Here is a 20,343-nt window from a genome sequence, read left to right as displayed (position 1 = left end):
TGGAATCCTCATAGAAAGAAAACAATCTTGCCCCCTTAATTTTATTTTCTCCTCCCATCATCTCATGGCAATTTGCTTAGTGGAAGAGAATCATGGAGCCTAAAATAACTTAATCCTTAAATGGCTTTATATCCATCACCTTCATGGTAATCCCATTTGCCCCAGGTTTGGTACATAGTCCCTCACACAGTAGTGATACAATCTGTAATCAGACTTAAAAACTACTGTGAGATGAGCAAGGAAGAAAATTCCCAATATATTTGTAAATGTTATGATAATTGACAGATACTTTGTCTTATTGATATTTTAATGCTAATGTCTATCAATCAAGATCCATTTACAGTAACTGGAATACTAGCATAAAGCAATGTACAATCTTTTTATGAGAAAGAGGCAAATAATTTCCCTGTCTCATCATCTCTATCACAATGAACTCATAACAGAGACTTTATTATATAGACATAAATAAGTAAAAGGAAAGCAACAACCCCAAACTTGTAGGTTTTCTTTCGGATGCAGTACAATTTAAGCCTAATATCTTCTTTAGAAGAATTATCTGATTACAGAACTCACCAAGAAGAATGATGTTTAAAATGTTGACCCTGGTTCAGGTAGCACGAAAAAAGATTGAATTATGTTTATGTTTAACATACTTGGTGAGGGGAGGACATAAAATAAAGACAAAAGTTTTTAACATGGAGTAAATAACAAAATTAATGATCTTCATTTTATGGAATACATATTATTCAAAAGAATGGTAAATTCCAGCATATGGAAAATAAAGCATACATGGGAAAATATATTAAATTAGCTATGGCAGTCCTTTTAAAATGATTTTTAGTAAAAATTTCCTGACTTTATATGATCAAGCTATTCTTTCGAATGCAGAGTTAATTTTAAAATATATCTCTTTGAATCACAATTAAAAATGAAGTATTTATTCCATGGATCTAAAAAGAATAGACTTCCACTCACAATTATGTTACTAAGAGAATTTCTTTTTTAATTATTCAACAATCTTCAGAAAGAAATTGCAAATAGTTCTCAATTGAGCTTTCAGTATTTTTCACAGCAGTACTTTTTCCAGATTGTTTTAATTTTAGGAAGAATGATCAGCTTTGGTCCCCTGAGTAAATTTGTATTTATTTTTATATAATTTAACATGCAATAATGACTTTATACAAATATGAAACTATAAATGCTTGGTTATTAACAAAAAAAAATGCACAACCATGTATTGTCCATGATATATTTAGTCATATTCAAGCCATGTTCAAGTATTAAATGCAACATGTATGAGTGTAAGTCTCTGTATCTGTGCATGCACATGTGCGCTTAAGAGTCTCAATACTTTTACTTTTTCTCATCTTCAGATTAGGTCTTAGTAACTCAAGATGATGGCAAAGAACATTTTTTTTGGATAAAATAACTTAATACTTAACTTAATCTTTAACAATACATAAGTTTATAAGCTTTACTATGTTTAAAATTTTTACTTTTATTATAAAATTCCTAAATTCACATCTTAATGTTTAATTTTATCATTTTAATATTGTTTTCCATAATTTTTGGATCACTTGCTAAAACTATTAGTCTTGATTCTACTTGGTATCTTTAACCATGGCTTGGAACTATAAAGCATTCCCTCAGAACTTTATTTCTGGAGAGAGCTAAGTTCAATATGTGACATGCTTAGTAGAATGCCTATTATTTAGTAAGCATCCTGTAGAGGTTGGTTGTTTGATATCCCCTCTTCTTCTCTTTGAAATTGCACAACTCTCTCCTCACCAGCCTTCTGGCCTCCGCTTTCACACTCTTCACCAAATCCATTCTCCATTGCTGCAGTGCTGTACCCCTTGCTTACCCTCCATAGCTCCCCATTGCCCTCAGCACCAAGTCCATAATCTCATCGTGGCGCACAAAGCCTCATACCAAGTGGACCCTGCCCAACTGTCCTCTCTTATCCCTCATATTCAACTTGTTCCACATTTTCATTGCCTTCTTTCTCCAGCCTTGGGGTGAGGGGTCATACTTTTCCCCTTTCCTCACTAACTCCAGAACATTGCTTAGGTCTCAGTGAGGGTATTCTTCTAAAAAGCCCCTTCTGATCTTACATTCCCACTCAGGTAGGGTTTAGGGCCCTTCCCTGTGCTTTAGCATGTATCTGCCTTCTCTAGGAGGCTCTGAAGCCCACAGCTGCCTCTGGCTTCTCAGTTCCTAGCACTTGTAAGGGACATGGCAGATAATTGGAATGAAATGTAATTATTATTTCACAGTATCCTGAGGATATTCACCTCTACTTACAGAAAGAAGACCCCAGGAAAAATGACTGAAAATTAATAATTATCACATTGTGGATGATTTTGTATTTCCATCTTTCTTTATAGACCCAATTTTCTGCAATGATTATGTATGACTTTTATTATTAGAAGAAAATCTTAATTTTCAATTGCCTCAAGTTTTGTTGAAGTTCTCTAGTGAGTCTGTTCATCATATTCCACTGGGAACTGCAGAACTGCCAGTGTAGACTGATGACACTGAAAAATCTTAGCATCATTGGATGGGAAATGTGATAACACATCCAAGTTTATGCCCTTGAAGAGTCTGAGAGCAGAATGAAAATTAATGAAATGCATTTTATGTTTTCTGTGACATGTCAGCAGGTCTCTCTAAAGAAATTATCAGTTGAGGAAGGAACTATCTTTCTGATTCTGTGCTTCAATTAAGGGACAATGTATGTGACTTTAGGGCTGAGATTAGGCAAAGAAAGGAGACTCAAAATCTCCAAATTATAGACATGCAGAGCTATTACTTTAATTAAAGTTTAAAAAACAAATTAACAGATTACAGTTTCCAGAAAGCATGTTGGAAATTTAAATCTGGGAACTTATTTTTAAAAAACCAAAAAATAAACTATAGAAAGTAATCTGGCTTAATAGAAGCTAAACTCTTAAGTCATACAAGGGTAGTCTTAAAAATGCAAATAAAAATGTACTCCATCTTAAATGACCTTACTGAAAAAATAAGACAAATCTTTCCACTAAATCCTTTTTTCTTTTGGGAGAGGAAACAAACCAACCACCCTGATATCTGAATTGGGATTATTATGGTGATTTTGATCTTGCAATTGCAGCTATTTCGCCAAGGCTCTTATTTCATCCTTGTACTGTACTTACTACAATGTGCTTGCTACATGTAAACATCAGTGTGTTCTTTCTATTATTTTAAAACCATTTTACAGCATCAACATTGAGTACAAATGTGAATAAGGTATAATATATTCCTTTCAAGTAAGGGATCTGGGAGGTGAACACAGAGAACAATAACCCCGTGAGAAAGGAAAGGATGAAGTGCTATGGGGATTCTGGGTGGAAAAGTCTCTGTCTTCTTTCTTAGCAGAGCCCTGGAGAAATGCTTTGCTGAAAGAAGAGTTGGCTCTGTAACCCTCTTGAGGACAGGACTATACCTCATTCATCTTTGTATTCTTTGCTGCTAACACTCCAATAAATGCTTGTTTAATAATATTGTACACAAGTGGGTAGACTCCGGAGCCAGATTTTCTGGGCTCAAATCCCATCTTTGCTGAGTTAGAGAATGAGCTGCTGGAATTTAATTATAATATACAGAAAATATGTTTCTCCAAAATAATATTTTGTTTTTGTCTTTGTTTTTAAATTATGAAGTAATGTTATATATGGTCTGTTCTCAGTATAATAGAAGAAGAGTAAGAAGAATAAGCTCCATTCATGGTAGGCATCCATACTTATACAGTGAGTTGATCTTTAAAGAGATAATTATCCTATATTACTAAAAATCCAAACAAAGCAACAACCCTGATGTCTTACTGTATTGAACTATAAGTTTAGAGTTGGAGGGACCCTTTGACCATTCTGTACATTAATTTCCTCTCTATTCAGATGAGCAAACCAAATTGTAGAGAGGACTCTAGTTAGAAGAAAGAAGGCAATGATAAGAGGATTTGAAACAAACTGTTGGGACTTTTGTCTTGACACATAGACATAATTAGTGTATAATATAAATAAAAATGTGGAGTGAATAAACAACATGTGAAATTATAGAAAAATATAACACAGGTATTAGAGTTTAAGTTTATCAAGCCAGAAGAATAATGGCTAACAGTGATTTAGACAACAAAAGGGCATGAGTATATTGAGGAAAAAAATATTATTTTCCATAAAATGCAAGAAGTAAAGACAATAATACCACCACCATAACTACCATGTCCTTAAGTCTATCTTTCATTTTATTCTAGTATTTCAGTCTCAAGGGCAACCCCAAAGTTGTAAAGAATCTGCCTGCCAATGCAGGAGATGCATGTTTGATCCCTGGGTCTGGAAGATCCTCTGGAGAGGGAAATGGCAACCCATCCAAAATTTTTGCATTTGGAAATCTCATCAACAAAGGATCCTGGGCTACAGTCCATGGGGTCACCAAAGAGTCGGACATGACTTAGTGACTAACAACAACAATCTCAATCTCATCCTTAGGAAAATGTGAAAGGTCATACCACTGAGAGGAATGACTTTGACTGACAGTTAAATCATAGCATTCACAGTTTGACATAAAACCTCACTGCTATTTCTAATGTTCATAGTTTCATTGAGTTAGACAAGGCGGTGGTCCAAGTAATCAGATTGGTTAGTTTTCACAGCCTTGTCTAACTCAATGAAACTATGAACCATGCCGTGTAGGGCCACCCAAGACAGATGGATCATGGTGGAGAGTTCTGACAAAACATGGTCCACTGGAGAAGAGAATGGCAACCCACTTCAGTATTCTTGCCTTGAGAACCCCATGAACAGTATGATAAGGCAAAAAATAGAACACTGAAAGAGGAACTCCCCAGGTCTGTAGGTGGCCAATATGCTACTGGAGATCAGTGGAGAAATAACTCCAGAAAGAATGAAGAGGCAGAGTCAAAGCAAAAACAACACCCACTTGTGGATGTGACTGGTGATGGAAGTAAAGTCCAGTGCTGTAAAGAGCAATATTGCATAGGAACCTGGAATATTAGGTCCATGAATCACGGCAAATTGGAAGTGGTCAGACAGGAGATGGCAAGAGTGAACATCAACATTTCCGGAATCAGTGAACTAAAATGGGCTGGAATGGGTGAATTTAACTCAGATGACCATTATATCTACTACTGTGGGCAAGAATCCCTTAGAAGAAATGGAGTAGCCATCACAGTCAACAAAAGACTCCGAAATGCAGTACTTGGGTGCAGTCTCAAAAACGACAGAATGATCTCTGTTCATTTCCAAGGCAAACCATTCAATATCACAGTAATCCAAGTCTATGCCCTGACCAGTAATGCTGAAGAAGCTCAAGTTGAACAGTTTTGTGAAGACCTACAAGACCTTCTAGAACTAACACCCCCAAAAGATGTCCTTTTCATTAAGGGGAATGGAATGCAGGAAGTCAAGAAATGCCTGAAGTAACAGGCAAATTTGGCCTTGGAGTACAGAATGAATCAGGGCAAAGGCTAATACAGTTTTGCAAAGAGAACACACTGATCATAGCAAACACCTTCTCCCAACAACACAAGAGGAGACTTTACACATGGACATCACCAGATGGTCAATATTGAAATCAGATTGATTATATTTTTTGCAGCCAAAGATAGAGAAGCTCTATACAGTCAGCAAAAATAAGACCAGGAGCTGACTATGGCTCAGATCATGAATTTCTTATTGCCAAATTCAGACTTAAATTGAAGAAAGTGGGGAAAAGCACTAGACTATTCAGGTATGACCTAAATCAAACCCCTTATGATTATACAGTGGTAGTGAGAAATTGATTCAAAGGATTAGTGAAAAATAGGTTCAAGGCACTCTGATAGAGACAGTGTCTGAAGAACTATGGACAGAGCTTCATGACGTTGTATAGGAGGCAGTGATCAAGACCATCCCCAAGAAAAAGAAATGCAAAAAGGCAAAATGGTTGTCTGAGGAAGCCTTACGAATAGTTGTGAAAAGAGAAGTGAAAGGCAAAGGAGAAAAGAAACAATACAACTATTTGAAAGCAGAGTTCCAAAGAATAATGAGGAGAGAGAAGAAAGCCTTCCTCTGTGATAAATGGAAAGAAATGGAAGAAAACAATAGAATAGGAAAGACTAGAGATCTCTTCAAGAAATGAGAGATACCAAGGGAACATTTCATGCAAAGATGGGCACAATAAAGGACAGAAATGGTATGGACCTAACAGAAGCAGAAGATATTAAGAAAAAGGTGGCAACAATACACAGAAGAACTGTACAAAAAAGATCTTCATGACCCAGATAATCATGATGGTGTGATCACTCACCTAGAGGCAGACATCCTGGAATGCAAAGTCAAGTGACCCTTAAGAAGCATCACTAGGAATAAAGCTAATGGAGGTGATGGAATTCCAATTGAGCTATTTCAAATCCTGAAAGGTGATGCTGTGAAAGTGCTGCACTCCATATGCCAGCAAATTTGGAAAACGCAGCAGTGGCCACAGGACTGGAAAACATCAGTTTTCATTCCAATCCCAAGGGAAGGCAATGTCAAGAATGTTCAAACTGCAGCATAACTGCACTCATCTCACACAGTAGCAAAGTAATGCTCAAAATTCTCAAAGCCAGGCTTCAACAGTATGTAAACTGTGAATTTACAAATGTTTAAGCTGGATTAGAAAAGGCACAGGAACCAGAGATCAAACTGCCAACATCTGTTGGATCATCGAAAAAGCAAGAGAGTTCCAGAAAAACATCTGCTGCTGCTGTTGCTTCTAAGTCGCTTCAGTCGTGTCCGACTCTGTGGGACCCCATAGATGGCAGCCCACCAGGCTCCCTCATCCCTGGGATTCTCCAGGCAAGAACACTGGAGTGGGTTGCCATTTCCTTCTCCAATGCAGGAAAGTAAAAAGTGAAAGGGAAGTCACTCAGTTGTGTCTGACTCTTCGCGACCCCATGGACTGCAGCCCACCAGGCTCCTCCATCCATGGGATTTTCCAGGCAACAGTACTGGAGTGGGGTGCCACTGCCTTCTCCAGAAAAACATCTACTTCTGTTTTATTGACTGTGCTAAAGCCTTTGACTGTGTAGATAACAATAAATTGTGGAAAATTCTGAAAGAGATGGGAATACCAGACCACCTGACCTGCCTCTTGAGAGATCTGTATGCAGTTCAGAAAGCAACAGTTAGAACTAGAGATGGAACAACAGACTGGTTCCAAATAGGGAAAAGAGTATGTCAAGGCTGTATATTGTCACCCTGCTTATTTAACTTATTTGCAGAGTACATCATGAGAAACGCTGGGCTGGAGGAAGCACAAGCTGGAATCAAGATTGCCAGGAGAAATATCAATAACCTCAGATATGCAGATGACACCACCTTTATGGAAGAAATAGAAGAACTAAAGAGGCTCTTGATGAAAGTGAAAGAGGAGAGTGAAAAAGTTGGCTTAAAACTCAACATTCAGAAAACGAAGATCATGGCATCTGGTCCCATCACTTCATGGGAAATAGATGGGGAAACAGTGGAAAGTGTCAGACTTTATTTTGGGGGGCTCCAAAATCACTGCAGATGGTGAATGTAGCCATGAAATTAAAATATGCTTGCTCCTTGGAAGAAAAGTTATGACCAACCTAGACAGCATATTAAAAAGCAGAGACATTTCTTTGCCAACAAAGGTTAGTGTAGTCAAAGCTATGGTTTTTCCAGTGGTCATGTATGAATGTGAGTGTTGTCCTATAAAGAAAGCTGAGTGCTGAAAAATTGATGCTTTTGAAGTGTGGTGTTGGAGAAGACTCTTGAGAGTCCCTTGGACTGCAAGGAGATCCACCAGTTCATCCTAAAGGAAATCAGTCCTGGATATTCATTGGAAGAACTGATGCTGAAGCTGAAACTCCAGTCCTTTGGCCATGTGATATAAAGAGCTGACTCATTTGAAAAGACCCTGATGGCGGGAACAGTTGAGATGGGAGGAGAAGGGGATGACAGAGGATGAGATGGTTGGATGGCATCACCGACTCAATGGACATGAGTTTGAGTAAATTCTGGGAGTTTGTGATGGACACAGAGGCCTGGCGTGCTGCAGTCCATGGGGTTACAAAGAGTCAGACATGACTGAGCGACTGAACTGAATTGAACTAAACAGTTTTTACAAATATAAGTAATTTTGCACTTACCATCTGGGTTGTTTTTTTTTGTCAATATCTAAATCAATGGGACTCCTGAAGAATAAAGCACTACTGATTCATGAAGAAAATTACTTAAGATCTTATTACTAAAATTTTTACTGTAAAATGAGTAATATTCATCAACATGTATATTTATATAAATATATATTTATATGTGAAGCTATTTTTCCACAATGAAATTTTAAACTGGTTTAACTTCTATAAAAGATTTTCTCTAGTGGGTAAATTACTGTGTTGTGATAAAAGGTAAAAAATTTTGTTTATACATTTGAGACTAAGAGTTTGAATTGAGAGAATCGAGAGAATATTCTACCACTAGATTTTTAACTTATGAACAGCTTGAAGTGGCAGTTTCTATTGAAATTCAACATTTACTTATCCCCAGGTAGAAATATCTTTAATAATTTTCTCTCTGCTGTTTTGGGAAAGGGACATTTTTCCCTACATAACATTTAGGGTATGAAATAATACCAAAAAAAAATAAAAAAGGAAAATGAATATGTGGATTACTAATTCAGGCCCCAGGATACTGTCACAGACCTCTCTCCCCTTACACGTTTCTCAAATGTTTTAAATCTGTGGTTAGTAAAAAGCTACCCTTTTCAACCAAGAAAAAAGTTTTAAACTATTATATTTGATTGGGAACTATTTTTTGAAACTCACTACAAAACACTGTAAATATGGTCTACTAATTTACTCTCAAACTGAGTGTACTGCTTCTGTAAGTCATGTGCAACTAAGCCATATTTTTAAGTGGTTATTTTCCATGTACTTAACATTTAATTATACTGCCTTGCGAAAATTCTTGAACTATTTCCTTATTTAATTTAAATCTGATTTTGCTATGTAAGGTTTCTTGTGTCTTTTCACATAAATTAAAACTCTCTAAGAAGAGGGAGTATCATAGAGCTTTGTTTCTATAAAAAGAGGTGCTCAAAAATATTTGATACTGAACGAATGAGCATTTACTTCTATCAGCATGACTTAAGTACACACCTTTCAGAAATGTTTAGTTTAAGAGAAAAGAATCAGGTTTGAAAATAAAGAAAAAGTAAGATGAAAAATGAAGACTTGGGGTGGGTGGATATCAGATTTGCTGAAAAGATCTATTTCTTATCCTGCTATGTTTCTCAGATTTTATTTTAGCACCCACAGCTTGAAAATCAGATAAGATTTCCTAGGAGTGTGGCCAGGAAATAAATTGGATTTCAGTCATTTACATTTATTATGGTTGTACAATGCGTCAGGCACTGTATGGAACATGTACCTTCCACGAGAATGTCCTTTTCCTCCAAAGGCTGTGTTCTGATTTCACACCTACATACCATATACTTAATCTGAATAAAAACAAAACATATGTTCTAACTGCTGTTGTGAGTAGTCTTATACTTGCCATTTTCCCATCATTTAGCAGGTCTGTGTTAACCTTATTATTAAATGGGCTGGAGTTGTTTTGGCCTGTGTGTAGTTCATGCAAGCATATTCTAAAGGAAATAACACTAATCATAGGATTGGGAAGCTGGTCTTGGATTTGCCACTAATCAGCTGTAACTGACAATGACCAGAAATGCCAAGGAACTAACAATCTGTGCCTCTGTCAGTGACATGACTTGTCCTTCTGACTTGACAACAATATCATGAACATAGACTATGATATAAATCAGAACATGATTTTCTTTTTTTAGTGAAAAGTTTCAGTTAAAGACAATGTAAACATTTGTGACCGTGCAGCTCTTTCCAGACTCGCTTTTTGTTTGGTCTGTTTTTAGGAGAAGAAGGAGAAGATCTTCAGTTGGCCTGGAGACCTTGTTCCCTGGGATAGGAGACCATTGCTGCTCTGAAGAGCAGCAGTCACCTCACAGAAGGCTTGAGGCACAGCATTTAGACCATTGGGAGCAAGCTTGTGCTCCACGCCTGCCTGCCTGTCCTGGCTGGTGACGTCCAGCTGCTCTGCTTCTCAAAGGGCTCCCCCTGCCTCTGGAAGACTCTTGGAAATTGTTGCAGATTCAGTCTGTTCAAGTTGTCTGGGATTTCTCTTGTGATTCAGGACAGCAGAGCTGTTTCTGGGTTGCCCTTTTGAAAAGGAATTTGGAGCCACAGAGATCAGTGTAACTAACACATTTTATGGTCAGGTATGAATGGTCAATAAGAAGAAAGCACTTCTTTTAGCTCTGTGTATTTGGTGTCTATTTTACTTGTATGTATAAAGGGGTGGGAAGTGAGAAGGAAGAAGCAACAAACAATTTTTCCCCTACTAACTGGGGTAGCATCCTGCAAGCTGTGGAGAGGGCCTGAGAATGGATTGAATAGGCCATTTAAAGCCACATAGAGTTGGGAATAAAGTTAAGAATTTGAACTCTCAGTCTCCTGATTTTAGTTTCTTTATGTGGATTGTAATTCAATTGTACAATTATGCTAACTTAAAGGATGCATGAATAAATGCATATTCATCCCATTGGATCAGCTTTTTTTTGGTTCTCTAATAAATCAACATTATTAAAAAAAACTTCCACTCCTCCAGATATTAAACTTGCTAGCTTCCTATAAAAGAGAATTCTTAGCACTTCGATCAGTAGTTTCTGATCTCTACTTTTGATTAACAAGGTCTCCTTGTTCTAAATTTTCAGAGTGATCAGCATAGTTTTAAGGTCCAGTTTCCCATTTTTACTTATCATACCTGTCCCTAGAGTTCCCTCTACCAAAGGCAGTTTATATAGTCTCTGCAGCTGTATCAGATGAGCAGCACACCAACATCTGTATTTCTTTGGGGCTCACTGAAGAAATGAAATAGATAAGAGGAAATAGAAATATGTCTCACTTCAATTAACTGAGTCCATCAATTGGTTTGAGGGTATAATTTCCATTATGATAATCTTATTGTAGAGTTTTTTAAAAGGGGGAGTGCTTGTCTCTGTTTTAATGAGACACTGTTTTAACTGGATACTGGCAGCAACCCCTTTTCACTCTCAATAATATAAAGATATTTCTTAAGCAGAGAATCCAGGGTTAAAATTTGGCAACAAACCTGTGTTCTTGTTGTCAAAAGTCAGAAATCAAGAAATCAAGCTGTCTTATTACATACTTTAGCTTTCTACTCTGAGATGCTCAGAGAGGTTCAATCACTTGTCCAAGGTCACACAGGTAGATTAATACCTCACTCAAAAATTTTTCCTATGTCTTAGAAACCATCAGGAAAATACGAAGATCATCTACTTAGTCAAATAATGCTGTGACATTAATTTAACTCATGATAGTATAATTCATGGGGATAAAAACATATTATTATTTCATGTATTAAGCACATCATACAATTAACTGACAAAAGAAAAATTCAAATCCACATGACCAAATACTACAACCAAGTAGAAAAAAACAGACTAAAGATAATACTAGCCTAATGTTATGGTAAATTTGGATCAATAGGTTTTTCCTCCCCAAACCCAATTTCATTTATTGAAATTGTTTTTTATTGTATTAAATAATATATCAAAATGCTAATTCACTAAATTTCAGTTTAGAGTTATAAAATAATAGTTCAAGGAAAGATTAAGATTCTATTAATCTTTCTGTAGATGAGAAAATTGGGAGTCACAGAGATTAAGAGGTGTTCCCCATATCACTCACTAGTAAGGGCAGAAAGAGGCCTGGGATCCAATTCTTGGCCTACTGGCTCATACTATTTCTTTGGTTCCTCACACCTTCCCCCTCCCATTTTGTTATTAATCAGACAGGAATGTGAATGTATCACTTAGGATTAATTGGTTTTTAAAGGGACTATTCTATTTTCATAATTTAATTTAATTCTATCTTCAAAGAGCCCAGATAAGATTCTCAATCTATACTGGTCTATAGGAATCTCCAGAAGTTTAACTCAAGCCAAATGGATTAATTCAAGCTAATTAAAAGATGAATTATGATTCATTTAATCTAACATGCACTGTTCACCTATCATGAGCAGATTCTGTGCTAAGTGTGTTAAAAAGATGAATAAGACACAGTCAAGAGAACTCACTACAAAGCAGTGTGAGAGGATGTGAGACAGAGGTCTGCACAGGTTAGGGGAGCAAAGAGGAGGGCATCTATCTCAGCCCTGGAGACTCAGGGAAGAGTCCTTATAGGAAAAAACCTTTAACTCCTTTAACTGAATTTTGAAGGGTGAGCAAGGATTAACCAAATAGATGAAACAGTAGGTGTTCTGATAAAGGAACATCATTAGAAAAGGCCAGAGGTATGGAAGCATGTGTGCAGTTTGAGGAAATACCAAAGTTGGGCAAGACAAGACTAGGGTGCTTATGGGGAAACTGTAGATGAGAAGACCAGATAGGAAGACCTCACAGGTCACATGTTTTGGAGGTTAGTGTTTTCCACATATCAGTGTACATGAAATTCACCTGCAGAGTGTTAAAATGCAGATTCCCAGCCCTTATCTGCATGGGGTCTCATTCAATGGCTGTAGTAGGTTCCAGTTATCTGTATTTTTAACAAATATTCTAGATAACTATTCTAGAGAAGAATGCACTTGGAAAAATGCTGTTATAGATGATGGTATACCTTGAAAGGCGTTTAAATATAACAAACATTCTAGACAACTTTTCTAGAGAAGACTGCACTTGGGAAAATACTGTTACAGATGATGGTGTACCTTGAAAGGAGTTTAAATATAAACGTGATACATGAAATTAATGCTGTAGCAAAGAGGACAGTGAGATATATGTGACCCTAGCGGCAAAGGGACTAGTTGAGGAGTCAGAGTGACTCTTCAGATCAAGACAGTAGCGTTTTCTAAGATGGTGACTATGTGGATGGAGAGACAAGGCAGATACAAGAGCATTAGGGAGTAAGTCCTGGAGCATTTAGATTTAATTTGGGGAGTGAGAGAGAAAGAAGATTGGATGAGGGAGAAAGAGGAGAGGATGGTTCCCAGGTTTCCAACACAGGTAATTGAGTAGGTGGTGGCATTATTAAATGATCCAGGAAATCAAAAGAGGCAGGCTTTATTGGAGGTTCTTGGTAGTGATAATGAATTCAGTTTGGAACATGTTGACTTGGAACATGTTGAGCTGGATCAGGTAGAGTTGGTCAGGTAGTGGTACTGGTATTTAGTTGGAAAGAAATAATTGGTTTGTAGATACACATTTAGGCTGAGCATAAATGCCAGATTAACTATGTTTTCAGCTTAGTTACTTTAATATTTCTCTACCTGAAAATAGACTATTTAAACATTTATTAAAGATGGCAGAATTATGTGCAGAACAAGCCACAGGTAAAATAATAATTTTCGAGAAGCTAGGTACAGAATGTACTGTGCTGTGCTTAGTCACTCAATCATGTCTGACTCTTAGCGACCGCATGGACTGTAGCCTGCTAGCCTCCTCTATCCATGAGGATTCTCCAGGCAAGAATACTGGACGGGTTGCTATGCTCTCCTCCAGGGGATCTTCCTAATCCATGGATCAAACCCAGATCTCCCTTATTACAGGAGGATTCTTTACTGTCTGAGCCACCAGGGAAGCACAAGAATACTGGAATGGGTAGCCTATCCCTTATCCAGAGGAACTTCCTACCCAAGAATTGAACTGGGGTCTCCTGCATTGCAGGCAGATTATTTACCAGCTGAGGTACCAGGAAAGCCCAGGAACAGAATATTTTTACTTTAATTTTTAACTAGGTGATTAGTTAGATTAGTGCTTCCTTGATATAACATAAAACATTTACATTTTTTCCTCATTGATTCTGAAACCAGGACATGATCACATGAATGTGCTAGAAGTCAATCTCTGAAAAAATTAATTTTAACAAAATCAGCTAAAAAGAAAGCATGATTTTTATTTTGGTACTTTAAATTTTATATTATATTAGTTGATCAATACTATTACATTCTGATTTTTATAATGTTATTTCTTGACCTTCCACTCTTAAAGCAATGGAAAGTTTAAAATTAATTTAAAGAAATTAGGGAATGGTGATTCTATTTTAAGTAGATATTTTAATGTCAGTTGAGATTAGTAAAATCTATGCATAATTCTAGTAATCTTGATCCTGCCATTGAGGAGCTCTCTTTCAAGAAAACTTGTATTTTCTCTTTCCCTGCAAAAAATTAATCTCTAGGAGCAGAAGAAGTTAAGAGAGCTCCCCCAAATAAGTAGTGATGTGTTTAACAGAGGTTAAAGTCTTAAAGTAAGAATTTTTATAAGAGCAAAGTGCAAAATAAAACATAAAAGTAAAATATTTAGGTGAGTTACAAATTTTAAGGGTGGGGGGACATTTAGATTTAATTTGTACATTCAATCCAGGATTTTGCTTCTACTCATACAACACAGAGTGACTCTACATTGGATTTTTGAGTTTGAGTTAATCCCATTGCCTTACTGTTTTCCAGGCTTCCTGGGTATTTCTGATTCTAGGGAGGCTTTCTGCACAAAAAGATTGACGTCCACAGCTGTTTGTACTCCACTAGGAGAGTATACCCATCATAGACAAAGGTAGTCTCAAGGGACTAAGTTAATATATACAGATGTTGAGTTCAGAGAATTGACAGAGCTGTATGGATTTAGTATCTGTCTTGCATAAGCGGCAGGAAGAATGCATTAGAGATTTCTACCCTCTAAGGCCATGCAATGCTCCAGAAAACTTGTGAAATCCTTTTGTCCCCTGTTAGTTGAGTCATTCTGCAATAGCTGAGTTACTGATGTGGAGACATGGCCTGAATTTGCTATGTGGGCTCAAGAAATAAAGATTTGAAGACCCAGATTCTGGTCTTCAGTCTCGAAGCGATTTGATGTAGAATCTTGGGTGAGACAGTCAAAGCCTGTGAGCTGCATTCTCCTTATCAGCATGACAAAGATAAACTATCCATCCTTTGCCAACCTCACTGAAGCATTTTAGAGATTAACTTTTATGAGGCACTCACAAAAAGTGACTATTGTAGTAGAAATAATCAGTATTCTATCACAGCTGACAATTCTGCCATATTGGGGGTGGCTGTGTCAAAAAATATCTCTTGTTATTTTCAGAATGGGGAAGAGAAGTAGAGCAGGGTCCTCCCAAGAAGCACTCCCTTAAAGAATTATGAGAGGTTGATCTTTGGTTTCATAGGAAATAACAAGTATATTGATGTTAGGAAAGCTTTTGAATTTATTTCCCATGATGTGGTTATAAGTAAACTGGAAAAATCTGCCCCTATCAAACCCTTAGAGATGCATTGGATCATTAATTAAGAGCCTGAAAATAATAAAATCCTAGAGCTGGAAGGAAAGCCAGAAATATTCTAAGCCAACCATTTTTCAGAAAGACTAGCAAACTCACATCCAATCTGTGTTTGATTATCTTTGGTAAAACTGAGTTCATTTCTCTACTTTTCATTATACACCTCTCCACCCTGCCCCCACACACATATATTTGGTTGTACATATTGGTTGTCCAAGGATATCTGGATCAGGGAGCACAAGTCAGGTCTGAAACTCAACCCTCTAACTCCACTTGCCAAATCATGTGCCTGGGTGTGGGATTGTGTCCTCCAGGGAAAAGGAGAATGTTTATGCATTCAGCCCACTCAGAGAGGTTCTCTTTTATAGTCTGCCCCTAGATGGTACATGTCATTATCATAGTTATTTCCCCTCTCCTATTAGAGAGAACTTTGACATGTGATTTTTGAATCTGTGTCTCTGAATCAGAAGAAATATTCCTTCAAAATTGAGGCTCCCATACCAGACTAACTATGGAAGACATAATAAGATATCTGTATTCAGACAGGCTCACAAAATAGACATGTCCCTTGGATGACCATTGTGAGTGTGGCTCCTTCCTTGGATTCCTGGAAAAATGGGTCTGTGTGTGTGTATGTGTAACTGGAAAGGTTAGGGCTAGAGATGTAAGCAAAACTTATAACTGGGTATAAACAAGATGTCCTTGTAGAACAGTTTTAATGATGATGTTCTGTTGTCTCAGCAGTCTCAGGGATGTATGTGTTAGCACTATTACCAAAATCACTATTGACAACTAGCTGAAGTGGTAAGGAGGTGCCTAGAATGCTAGAGGCATGGATTCTAATTCCAAGTGACCTTGGCTAGTTAGAGATATAGATAGAAACCATTAGGAGAATCTATTATATTTCTAAATCTGCAGCCCCAAACTGTCCTCAGGCTTTAAAAATTTGAACCCATTAAACAGCGTAGACTGCTTTGACAGCGAAGTGTTGCTTAATTACAGTGGCAATCTAATTATAAGGTTTATAAGGTTTCCCTGTAATTGATTCTCTTTCAACTGTGTGGAAACTCACTTGATATGTATTCCTCCCTGAAACTCATGGGAATAAACCAGTTTCTGGGGCCTCTGTGTCTTAGAATCAGAAAGACCATGCCAATTGCACTTTGGAGTCCTTATTCGGGATAGTAAAGGACTCTTCTGAGTATTACAATTGTTCATTGTTCCATTCTTTCATTCGTTCATTCACCAATTCATTCTTTCATTCATTCAAGAAAAACTACATCAATATATATGTACCTACCACTACTAGTCTCCAGGGATATAAAAATGTACTGCATATATAGTCACTGCTACAGATGGGCTTACAAACAGTTGGGGAGACAAAAATAAATAATTAAAGCTAAATGTTAATTATGGTATTAGTGATGGATATAAGATGCTAAGTAAGCATTGAGGAAGATGTTCCTAATTCTTCACTGTGTGTGTGTGTGGGGGGGGGGGAGGTGAGTGGGTGGTGGTGCAGGCACAGGGCAGCACTCACGAGGAGATAACATTTGGGTGGAATGTAAAGGATGAGGAAATAGTCAGTGTACAGAAGGCAAGAGTTCTGTTATGTGGAAATGCAAAAAAAAAAAAAAAAATCCAGAACTGTGAGAGAAGAAGAAAATCAAGCATCTGTCACCATCGTAAACAACCAAATATAATAGGCACTGCTGTGGCTAAACTTCTTCTTCCACATATAATATATACGAAACACTTTGCTATTTCTGTAAAACATAAAAGCTATCCTACCAAATGACCAAAGGCATTTTTCACAGAACTAGAACTTCAGACTATACTAAAAGCTATAGTATACTCAAGTACTGGTTTGTCTCCTGAGAAATCTGTGTGTGGGTCTAAGCAACAGTTAGAACTGGACGTGGAACAAGAAACTGGTTCAAAACTGAGAAAGGGGTATGTCAAGGCTGTATACTGTCACCCTGTTTATTTAACTATATGCAGAGTATATCATGTGAAATGCTGGGCTGAATGAATCACAAGCTGGAAACAAGACTGCTAGGGGAAATATCAACAATCTCAGATAGGCAAATGATACCACTTCAATGACAGAAAGCAAAGAGAAACTAAAGAGACTTTTGATGAGGGTGAAAGAGGAGAGTGAAAAAGATGGCTTAAAACTCTATATTCAAAAAATTAAGATCATGACATCGTCCCATCACTTCATGGCAAATAAAAGGGGAAAAGTGGAAGCAATGACTGATTTTATTTTCTTCGACACTAAAATCACAGTGGAAGTGACTGCAGCCATGATATTAAAAGATGCTTACACCTTGGAAGGAAAGCTATGACAAACCTAGACAGCATATTAAAAAACAGAGGCATCACTTTGCTGACAAAGGTCCATATAGTCAAAGCCATGGTTTTTCCAGTGGTCATGTATGGATGTGACAGTTGGACTATAAAGAAAGCTGAGCACCGAAGAATTGATGCTTTTGAATTGTGGTGCCAGAGAAGACTCATGAGAACCCTGTGGACTGCAAGGAGATTAAACCAGTCCATCCTAAAGGAAATCAGTCCTGAATATTCATTGGAAGGACTGATGCTAAAGCTCCAATAATTTGGCCACCTGATGTGAAGAGCTGACTCACTGGAAAAGACCCTGATGCTGGAAAAGATTGAAGGCAGGAGCAGAAGGGACTGACACAGGATGAGATGGTTGGATGGCATCACTGACTCAATGGACATGAGTTTGAGCAAACTCCAGGAGATGGTGAAGGACAGGGAAACCTAGTGTGCTGCAGTCCATAAGGTTGCAAAGAGTTGGACATGACTTAGCAACTAAACAATAACAACATGGTACTGGCACAAAAACAGAAACACAGATCAATGAAACAGGATAGAAAGCCCAGCAAATAACCCATGCACTTATGGTCAGTTAATCCATGATACTGTGGAGAACACTGGACATTTCTTAAAAAACTAGAAAACGGTTACCATATGATCCAGCAATCCCACACCTGGGCATATAGTCAGGAAAGATGAAAACTCTATTTTGAAAAGATATATGCACTCCAATGTTCATAGCAGCACTATTTACAATAGCCAAGACATGGCAGCAGCCTAAATGTCCATTGATAAATGAATGGATAAAGTGTGGTGTATACAGACAATAGAATATTACTCAACATAAAAAAGAATGAAATAATGTCATTTATAGAAACATGGATGGACCTAGAGATTATCATACTAAGTGGTGTAAGTCAGACAAATATATGATATCACTTATATGTGGAATCTAAAATATGACACAAATGAACCTGTCTATGAAGCAGAAATAGAATCATATACATAGAAAATAGACTGGTGGTTGCCAAGGGGGAGGAGGTTGGAGGAGGAGTGAAATGGCAGGTTGGGGTTAGCAGATGTGAGCTTTTATATATAGGATAAATAAACCATAAGGTCCTACTGTATAGCACAGAGAACTATATTTAATATCCTATGATAAACTATCATGGAAAAGAGCATTAAAAAGAATGTAGATATAAGTATAACTGAACCGCTTTACTGTACGGCAGAAATTAATACACAGTAAATCAACTACACTTCAATAAAATATACTGATGAAAAATTGATACAAATGAACTTATTTAAAAAACAAACTTGCAGACATAGAAAATAAACTTTATGGTTACCAAAGCAGAAACTGGGGGGAGGGCTAAATTAGGAGTTTGGGATTAATGGGTATATACTACTATATATAAAATACACAAACAACAAGGACCTACAGTATAGCCCAGGGAACTATATGCAATATATTATAATAATCTATAATGGAAAAGAATCTAAAAAAGAATAAAATATATATATATCACCACTTTGCTGTATACCTGAAACTAAAACAATGTTGTAAATCAACTGTATTTCAATTAAAAAAAATTAAGAGTAAATCCTTAAAAAGTCATCACAACATATGGGTACATTTATTATATTCTTGCCACAGACGGGGAAAGTGAGGTTTAGTGAGGATAAGTCGTAAGAGCAAGATCCCACAGATAATATATGGTGAAGTAGGATTTGAAATTGATGTCTGACCTCGAGCCCAAGCTCTTAAGCAGTCTGTTTCTGCAGTCTCTTCAAATGTAAGGAATCATGAAGCAATGTCTGATGCATGCCATCAAAGCCTTTCAGCATCCTTTCCCCACCCCTCTCATTTTTGGGGAAGGCAATTAATTACAGAAGTCTAAGCCATCAAGATCTAGCTCTCAGTTTCCTCAAAGGTGAAATGACAAAGTTGTGCTCTGTGAACTCTAAAGAGCTTTATATCTCCAAGATTCTATTGTAATTTAATCTTGCCCCAAGCTTTATTTTAAAAAGTGTTTTAAGAACACTTTGTTTTTCTCTTATATAAATCTTATGAAAGACTTACATAATAGATTGCATATCAGTATTAATGACTCAAATGCATAGGGCATCTATATTATAATCATTCTTTGGATGACTATGAAACAATAATGCGTCCAGTTTTCCACATTAAATTCTTACATATGAAGAAAAAGTGTTCTTATAACTAAAGTACAGGATATGTATTTTAATTCCCTGATCAATTACCAAATTCTTCACAGAGCTCTTTCTAATTTCTCAAAAAAATAGAAGTGAGCAGTAGATGGACGCTGATGAGCGGTCATTCTGCTCTTCTTTGCTGCATGGTTTAATAAACCAATATAGTCTAGCTTTGCTGTATTCTCCTACATGTAATGGCTGCTGCTGCTGCTGCTGCTGCTAAGTTGCTTCAGTCGTGTCTGATTCTGTGCAACCCCATAGGTGGCAGGCCACCAGGCTCCCCTGTTCCTGGGATTCTCCAGGCAAGAATAGTGGAGCACGTTGCCATTTCCCTCTCCAATGCATGCATGCACGCTAAGTTACTTCAGTTGTGTCCGACTCTGTGAGAC

The 20,343-nt window shown here is 37.1% G+C and overlaps 1 protein-coding gene and 1 long non-coding RNA gene across 5 annotated transcripts in view; one reads left to right on the top strand and one right to left on the bottom strand.

Annotated features, from left to right (window-relative positions):
- The window catches only part of LOC114109402 (uncharacterized), a 33,891-nt gene extending 23,243 nt beyond the window's left edge, over positions 1–10,648 (top strand). The window contains exon 2 of the long non-coding RNA XR_003586083.3: positions 9,958–10,648. This is a non-coding gene — a long non-coding RNA (uncharacterized LOC114109402). The remainder of the gene's footprint in view (positions 1–9,957) is intronic.
- Positions 1–20,343, bottom strand: part of PEX5L (peroxisomal biogenesis factor 5 like) — a 300,042-nt gene that overhangs the window by 266,367 nt on the left and 13,332 nt on the right. The window lies entirely within an intron of this gene.

The sequence above is a fragment of the Ovis aries genome, chromosome 1 (assembly GCF_016772045.2).
Source record: "Ovis aries strain OAR_USU_Benz2616 breed Rambouillet chromosome 1, ARS-UI_Ramb_v3.0, whole genome shotgun sequence".
NCBI lineage: Eukaryota > Metazoa > Chordata > Mammalia > Artiodactyla > Bovidae > Ovis > Ovis aries.
The sequence above is the reverse complement of the archived record's forward strand: the minus strand, read 5'-3'. Positions and strand labels throughout refer to the sequence as shown.